This window comes from Coenobita brevimanus, chromosome 56, assembly GCF_032717465.1.
Source record: "Coenobita brevimanus isolate Jiangsu-jjx chromosome 56, ASM3271746v2, whole genome shotgun sequence".
NCBI classification, from domain to species: Eukaryota; Metazoa; Arthropoda; class Malacostraca; order Decapoda; family Coenobitidae; genus Coenobita; species Coenobita brevimanus.
The window spans coordinates 21,410,772-21,419,167 of NC_137009.1; the positions used below are offsets into that span (position 1 = coordinate 21,410,772).

General features: G+C 42.1%; 1 pseudogene; it reads right to left on the reverse strand.

Annotated features, from left to right (window-relative positions):
* Positions 1 to 7,476: 7,476 nt before the first annotated feature.
* Positions 7,477 to 7,595, reverse strand: LOC145401874 (5S ribosomal RNA; annotated as a pseudogene).
* Between the last annotated feature and the right edge of the window lie 801 nt (positions 7,596 to 8,396).

Genomic DNA, 8,396 nt, shown 5'->3' on the forward strand with positions numbered 1-8,396 from the left:
GACCAAGACCTTCCTAGAGGAGTGGACTATGTGGAGGAGCAAGGACATCATCGGAAGCGGAATAGAAGAAGACCTGATAAGTTGAAAGATTATTTTGTGTATAGTTAGATGTTTTATTATGATTAACCCACTGACTGCAGTTGTATCATATATGATATCTGAGTCCAAATGGCTCTCACTGCAGGTGTATCATATATGATTTCCTGCATTCAAAAATTCCTCCGTCAGAAATGGCACGAAATAAATCAGCTAGCAACTCATGGCACCCTTATTATGCATTTTTACGAGGTGCAGAGCTCATTTCAGTTACCTACAAAATGCCGAAGGTTAGGGTACGAAATCTTCTCCATGCCGCCACGAGCAGTAGCCCAAGGAAATATTGAATGAAATCTCTGGATGAGTGTAGTAATGGTAGTGGTACATTGTTAGATGATGACAATGATGGTTTAGATGCTGATTTACACCTTATCTGATAGCAAGATTGACACCGACAACACAGTGCAACCATAACACATCGTTCACCTGGCACCACCACACAGGGAATATTTATTACTTCACGGACCTGTATAAGAGGTAATATGTTTGTTTGCTATATTGTGTTATATACCATTGAACTCGGGATTTTTTTCCTCTATCTTTTGACAATATTATTTTTTTTTCTAATTTTTTCTCAATTTTTTAAAACTGCCACATACAGGATGTACATGCAAACAAACACTGACGCAGTGAATGGATTAAGGTTTATGTTTGTATATACTGCGGAGTTTTGTCTGGATGACAAAGAAATAGGGAGGGGTTAGTGTTATGAAGGAAGATTTGTCAGTTCGGTAGTCTCGTACCTTCGAGACGTTTCTCGTACCGTAAGTTCCGGTACGAGTCATCAGAGTTGCCAGTTAGCCTGCTGTTTGTGAACGTAGTTATTTCGTAAGTTATGCGTTAAATTTTCTGCTCCTTTTCTTTATAATGATTTATTTAAGTGATTGCTTGTTAAAGTATGTAGTTTAAGTTCGTATGGTAAATGATTTAGAGTGTTATGTAATGCAAGAAGACTCTGCATGTTTTGTTGTCTTTGAATTGGCAACTGTTGCCCGTCAAGAGTAAACACGAAGTTTCGAGAGTAATGCAAGCTTATATAAGATGGGGTAGAGATTATTACAAGTTTAGTCGGATTCACTTTTATGCATGGTCGTGGAGAGTGAGGTTGTGTGCTGCTGAGCTCTCCTCTAGCTTCCTAGGGCTGCCTCATCGGCAATTAGCTTTTTTTTTTTTCACCCTTCTGGTGTGCGTTAGGCTACCTAGTTTCTCACTTTCCTCCCCTCCCTGTTAGTTTGGAACAGTAGGTGTCTGTTCCTGTGTACTGAGATTACCTTTGCTTGCTGCCCACGGAAGGTCCCCCCCACTGATCGCTCTGGGGCATGAATTAACACGGTTGGGCCTCCCTGGAGTGGTTTGAGAGGGGAATTTCAGCCTTAGGTGTTTGGTCCTGGTGTGTTTTGTCCTTTGCTCATTTTCATCCTTCTTCCCACTTCCCCTGTTGGGGGGGGGTTACTGTGTCGGACGCCCCTGCCGCCTCCCCCCCCTTCAGGGGGGGAGGTGGTCCTGACGAACCTAGGACTGTACCACGGACTGACCGCCCCCTGACTGAACGGCCCCAGACTCGTACCGATCTGGACATTAGTGTAAATAATGCAAAACCCTCCATGCTCTCGGTTCCATACCCTTGAGCAGTATCAATCCTTTCATCATCAAGAAAGGGATTGATTACTGTGCTGGGGAGGTGGAACAGGTGAAAAAACTTGCAAATGGAGACCTCATCAAAACCTTCAACTCCTCCCAGGTAAAAGATTTGATGAAACTACGTAAGTTCCATGAATATGATGTCGAGCCGAAGATCCAGCCCGCCATGAATTCCTGCAAAGCTGTTATCATTTGCAGGGATCTCATGGTTATGGAAGAGGACAAGATCATACGGGAACTTGCTCAACAAGACGTAATCAATGCCCAATTTATAACCAGATTTTCTGAAGGCATGAGGACGAAGACTGCCACTACTGTCTTGACATTTGGAAAAGTTTCACTCCCAGACCATGTCAATGTTGGATACGAAATTCTTAACGTAAGGCCTTGTATCCCTAATCCACTTCGTTGTCTAAGGTGTCAATTGTACGGGCAAAGTGATAAGATTTGTCGGGCTTCCCTGTCAGTGTGTGGCAAATGTGGAACACAGGGAGATGATGCTGAACACTGCACATCGGAGACGGTAAGTTGTTTTCACTGCAAGGGCGCACACTCTGCTTCCTCTAGAGATTGTCCCAAGTGGAAGGAGGAGAAGGAGGTCTGCGTAGTGAAAGCAACTGAGGGCATTTCCTATTATGAAGCTAGGAAAAAGGTGAAGGAGTTGCATGCAACTCCCACACTCAATAGGTCCTATGCTTCGGCGGTAATGTCCCGTCCTGTGATGTGTTCTATTGAAACACAGACTGACCCTGAACCTGTTCCTCTTGACATGCACTCTGCCTCTTCATCTGAGCCTCCTGTCCAGTCCACCTCTCAAACTGACACCCCTGTTGCACCTTGCTACTCTCAGGCTGCTGCTGCCTTTCAGTCAGTAAAGCCTAAACAGAAGTCTGACAACTCTAGTAAGAGTAATACGATCACCCTTACGAAACATCCACGTCCTCATCTCCTTCCTGCTCCTGGTCCAGCGAGGGAGAGAAGAGTTAGCTCTTCCTCGGGGGGCTCTGGGAGCCTAATTATTGATGAGCAACATATGGAGATTTCCGTTAGTAAGCACCAGGCGAGGTCCCCCGGTAGCCACTCGACTGGTGGCGGGTGGCATAAAAAAGCTAAGCACACTGGCCCCTCTCGTAAATCTTAAACCGCCACATTCACTGTGTTACAATGCAATTGTAGGACTCTTGGGAATAAAGTCCACAATATAGCAATTTTGCTATCTATACACAGGCCAGACGTTGTTTGTTTACAGGACACGTGCCTGGTGGATCACCCTGATCCTCCACAGTTCAAACACTACCATTCTGATAGAAGATATGATGGCCACGGAGTTGCCATATACATATACAAATCACACCCACAAACAGAAGTGGTTCTAAATTCTACTCTGGAAGCTGTCGTGTGCAGAGTAAAATTTAATAACACATATCTGTCTATTTGTTCTATCTACTGTCCTCCCCGTGGTCCCATTGATGGTGATGCTTTTACTTCCCTAATCCATCAACTTCCGGGTCTAAAATTAATTTTAGGCGATTTTAACGCCCGTCACTGTCAGTGGGGATGCTTGAGGAGTGATGGTAGGGGGGAGCAAGTAGCCGACCTAATATTACAGTCAAACCTCTGTCTTCTAAACAATGGTAAAGCGACTCGTGTAGATGACTGCACTGGGAACATGTCATGTATAGATCTGTCCTTGTCATCTCCCGATATACACACTAACATCTCTTGGGACCCATATGACGACTCAATGCGTAGTCCAATCTTTCTTTCTTATACACGCGACGATCCCGTGGACATTGCCAATACTGCTGCCGACCATTTTGCCCAGGTAAGCAGCTCAGTCAACTACGATGCTCTCTTTCTCCACCATAAGCATACGGCTGAGCTGCAAAATTTCGACTTTGCCACTGAAGATGGAAATACCAGCTACAACTCCGAATTTACATTAGATGAACTCCTCCTTGCCCTTAAATCCTGTAAAGGCTCCAGTCCCGGTCCATCCACCATTACGTACGGTATGATTCAGCATCTTACTCAGGCCAACCTGAGTAAGGTGTTAGAGGTGTACAATGAGATTTGGGCGTCTCGCACGTTCCCAAACTCATGGCACTATGTGCACGTCATACCGATACCTCACTGGGATGGTCGCCTTACGAGTCCCAGTTCGTTTCGACCTATTGCACTGACTGACTGTCTATGTAAGGTCTTTGAATGTATGGTTAATAAAAGGTTACTTTTTGTTTTAGAGTCAAAGAGTGTGTTAAATGATCAACAGAGTGGATTCCGTAAATACAGGTCCACTTTGGATCATTTAGTGCACATGGAGCATTGCATAGCCGAGGCTTTTGCCAATCGCGAATTCCTGATAGGAATTTTTCTGGATATTCATAAGGCTTATGATATGACCTGGCAAAACGGAATACTAAATAAACTCTACACTTATGGTTTAAGAGGTAACTTGCCCATTTTCCTTCGGAACTTCCTTACTGACAGAACATTTTCTGTCAGGTTACCCTGTAATGTAACTTCGGACATATTTGTCCAAGAGAACGGGATACCACAAGGAAGTGTGCTTAGCCCTACTTTGTTCAGCGTTGCCATTAATGACATTCTGTCGTCTGATTCCGTCCCCAGGACGATTAGATACTCACTCTATGCTGATGACTGTGCAGTGTGGCACTCTTCCCGCAATGAACAGTCCTCGTCAGAGCAGATTCAACTGGCACTTGAATCTGTTCAGTGTTGGGCCCTGGAGTAGGGATTTAAATTTCCATCCCTAAGTGTGTCAGTGTTGTTTTTACTCGTAAACTTAACATACCTCCTTTGCATTTGACTTTAGATAATCAGCTGATACCTTTCCAAAATTCAGTAAGATTCCTGGGTCTGCATTTTGACAGTAAGCTCAGATGGAGAACACATATCAATCATTTGCTTGTTTCTTATAGTAAAAAAGTAAACATCCTTAAGTTTCTTTCCGGTAAATCGTGGGGAGCAGACAGAATGTCTTTACTGATAGTGTATAAGTCCCTTTTCTGTTCTATGCTTGACTATGGCTCACAAGTGTATGGGTCGGCATCGGTTGCTGTACTCCCTAGACTTGATGTGCTTCAGAACGTGTGCTTGTGTATATGTCTTGGAGCCCTTCAGTGTACTCGTGTGGAGCGGTTGGAAGTGGAGGCTAATGTGCCTCCCCTCCGTTTACGACGTGACCACCTGCTATTTTCTTACGGTATCACCACTCACCGTAAACGCTCACTTGGCCTTCCAACTTGTCGGATCCTCCTACAGTGGGAATACCTGCTACATGTGGCCCTCAAGCTGGTGGCTGTGAGGCTTCATTTCCTCTGTGAGGTGTTAGGGTATGACCTTTCTAATGGGGATCAGGTTTTAATATCAAAAATAGCGCCCTGAGAGTCTCTTGCTACCACATTTAATACTGACTGGCTCCCCGTCGCAAAGTACAGGGCGCCAGAGGTGGAGGTACGACAGTTGTTCCGGATGATCCTCATTAGACACCTAGCATCATTCCACTTGTACACCGATGGCTCTAAGATGGATGAATGTGTGGGTGCGAGTGTGTGGTCTACGGAGTGCCGCATCCGTTTTCGCTTGCCCCCCTATACGTCTGTATTCACTGCCGAATTATTTTCCATAGATCAAGCTATAGACTTTGCTTTGCATTCAGATCACGACAGTTTTGTCATTTTTTCGGACTCTAAGTCAGCCCTTCTGGCAATTCATTCATGTAGGACGGATTCACATGAGGTCCTGGGCCGCATTATCAATAAGCTGCACACGTGCTAAATCCTTCTCTCTGATCTGGGTGCCTGGTCATTGCGGTATTTACGGCAATGAGCAAGCTGACGTACTAGCTAAATCGGCTGTAGAACTCGAGGAGACTTGGGGCGTTCCTCGTGAGCTACAGTCTAGTCTCTCTTTCGGAAAGAAATCAATTAATCTTCTGTTTCAAAGTCAGTGGACCGACCTGGCAATTCCATCAGTCAAAAGGACCATATGTGACTGGTCTAGTTCCTCCCGAGGAAACAGACGGGAGGAGGTCGCTTTAGCCCGCCCCTGCATGAATTCCACCCTAAAAACACATATGTTACCATATATTAACAGACAATTTCCACCGCGTTGTACCACCTGTGACTCTGTGTTATCTATTAGTCACATCCTTTTGTACTGCAATAGGTATGCTGGGGAACGCATCTCTCTGGCTGCCTACTGTAGGACAAATGCGCTCCCTTTCACACTTGATTCCGTCTTGGGTGATGGGGACGTTGGTGTGACTAATAAATTGATGACTTTCCTGAAAGAGACCAGATTACTCAGAGAGTTGTGATTTATTTTATGAACATGGTTGTGGTTTCCTTATATATATATATATATATATATATATATATATATATATATATATATATATATATATATATATATATATATATATAAAGGGGTATATGGTTTTTGTACATATGTAAATACGTCAATACACTTATATATATTTGTGAACCGCAGGAGGAGGTTACATTTGTATAAATGTGTATTTTTTTTTTTTTGTTCAGGACCATTAAATTTGTAATTATTCCTTTTATTATATTTTTTTTAATATATAAATTTGATAAGTATTTGATTATTTTCTAGTAGCATAGTAATGAGTCTACATGTGATGTATAGATGGAAGTATTTGTCCTGGTACTATCCATGTATACTGATGTATTCTTTATTACTTATTATGTTTCATAATCATGAATAATAACTTAAAATTGGTATGAAATAGATGCAAATATTTCATATCATTATTTTGGCTTCCATGATTATCGATTCTTGCTGGCCTAATGCCCCATCAGGGTGATGGCCAATAAATTGTCAAAAAAACAAAAACAAAAAAAATAGTCGGGTTTCAGTTCACCGGGAGTGAAGTGCAGTCGGTTTTGGTGTAGTGTCAGTGCAATGCTGTTAGTGAAGTTTGTGGAGGGTTGCTTTGCAAGCATTAAGTGTAATTACTGTCAGTGAAGATTATATATTTTGGTACTTGTGAAAACAGTGGCAAACAGTGACGGGTTATTGAAGTTTGTATATAACTGGAACTTGAGAAAACAGTAAAGTGTCAAGCATTAAGTGTAATAACTGTGAAGTGTTGCTAAGCATTACGTGTAATAGCAGTTAGTTAAGTGTGTATAGCTCCAGTGCTTGTGAGAACAGTGAAGCTGGAAAACATTAAGTGGAACTATTTGGAAAATAAAGATCGTGAATTTTAAGGATCCAGTGTTTATTTTCGCCTCAGCTGATCTTGTGTACTGCACACCTAAAGGCTAACCATAAGAAGAACAACTCGCTTGGCAACATCCTTCCTATACTGAACTACTGCTGTTGGAGCCTGTGGCAATGTGGGGTGGGGACGTAACAGTATAAACATGTATTAACGTATTTTCGGCGCTTTTTGATTTGCGGCGCCATGCTAATTTTAATAATTCAGTTCAATTCTTCACGGGCACTTATGTGGCAACATAGCAAATAATGTTTGTCCTGTCTTTGTAATAGATTGGGTATTCCTGTTTAAGGCGTGAATGGCATAACAAGCAGGTCGTTGTATATATTTTGTAAACATTAGTTCTCCCGTCATTCATTCATTCATTGCCAGACGCCATGTATCCCAAACGGGGTGGCCAAGGGCTTCGAGTTAATTGTTTTACAGGGAGGGGCACTAATCCTCCACCAACCCCACTTGACACGTAGGGATGCCAACAGCATCTGGTGTTCCCAGGCGGTCACCCATCCAAGTACTAACCAGACCCAACGTTGCTTAACTTCGCTGATCGGACGGGAAGCGGTGTACTCAACGTGGTATATATAATTCCTCGTGTTTTTCATGAGCAGTGACATACAGTATGTTGTAAAATAAGTATTTCTTTACTTTTTACGACAATGAATTTAATTCAGCTGTATGTACTTAGTTAATTTTTACAGACTTGCTTGTAGGCTATTATCGAAAATATTAAAAACATAATTGATTAACTTCCTGTCCCACAGGCAGTGTTGCCACACATACGATAATTATCGTACCTGTACGATAATATTGCCTCTGCTACGATGTACGATACAATTTTCTGTTATCGTACTGTTTGTACGATAATTTCGGGTTGAGAGCTAGCATGGCAGTTTATTTTGTGGCATGCATAGCAAATCATGCACAGTTGTTCCACAGTTTGACAGATGAGTAATCTTAGGGGATAATATAATGGTGATCACTGAAAATACTTCTTTTATGGTCTTGCTAAGTTGTCATCTGCAAGAGGAAGAACATTTCTATGAGTTATCTATTAAAGTTTTATGGACCTCATTCTGCTGCCAGTCAGACTGATTTTCTAGACTGGCAAAAGGGTATTTCGTGTAACATTATTATTGTAATGAATGATATGATTATATTATTATAATATTATTATCATGAGATTTTCATGGTATACCCTAATTCTGACACAAATAAAGTGATAAAATATACACCAAAGTAAACATCAGTACCTTATAAAATTATGGTACTGATGAAAATAATTGTAATGGGTAAGTTTTCAGTAAATACACCAAGGTAGTGGCGACAATTTTGAAATGCTTCAGATTAGTGAGTGAATGGTTTGGCCATGTGAAGAGGATGGAGAGTGAAA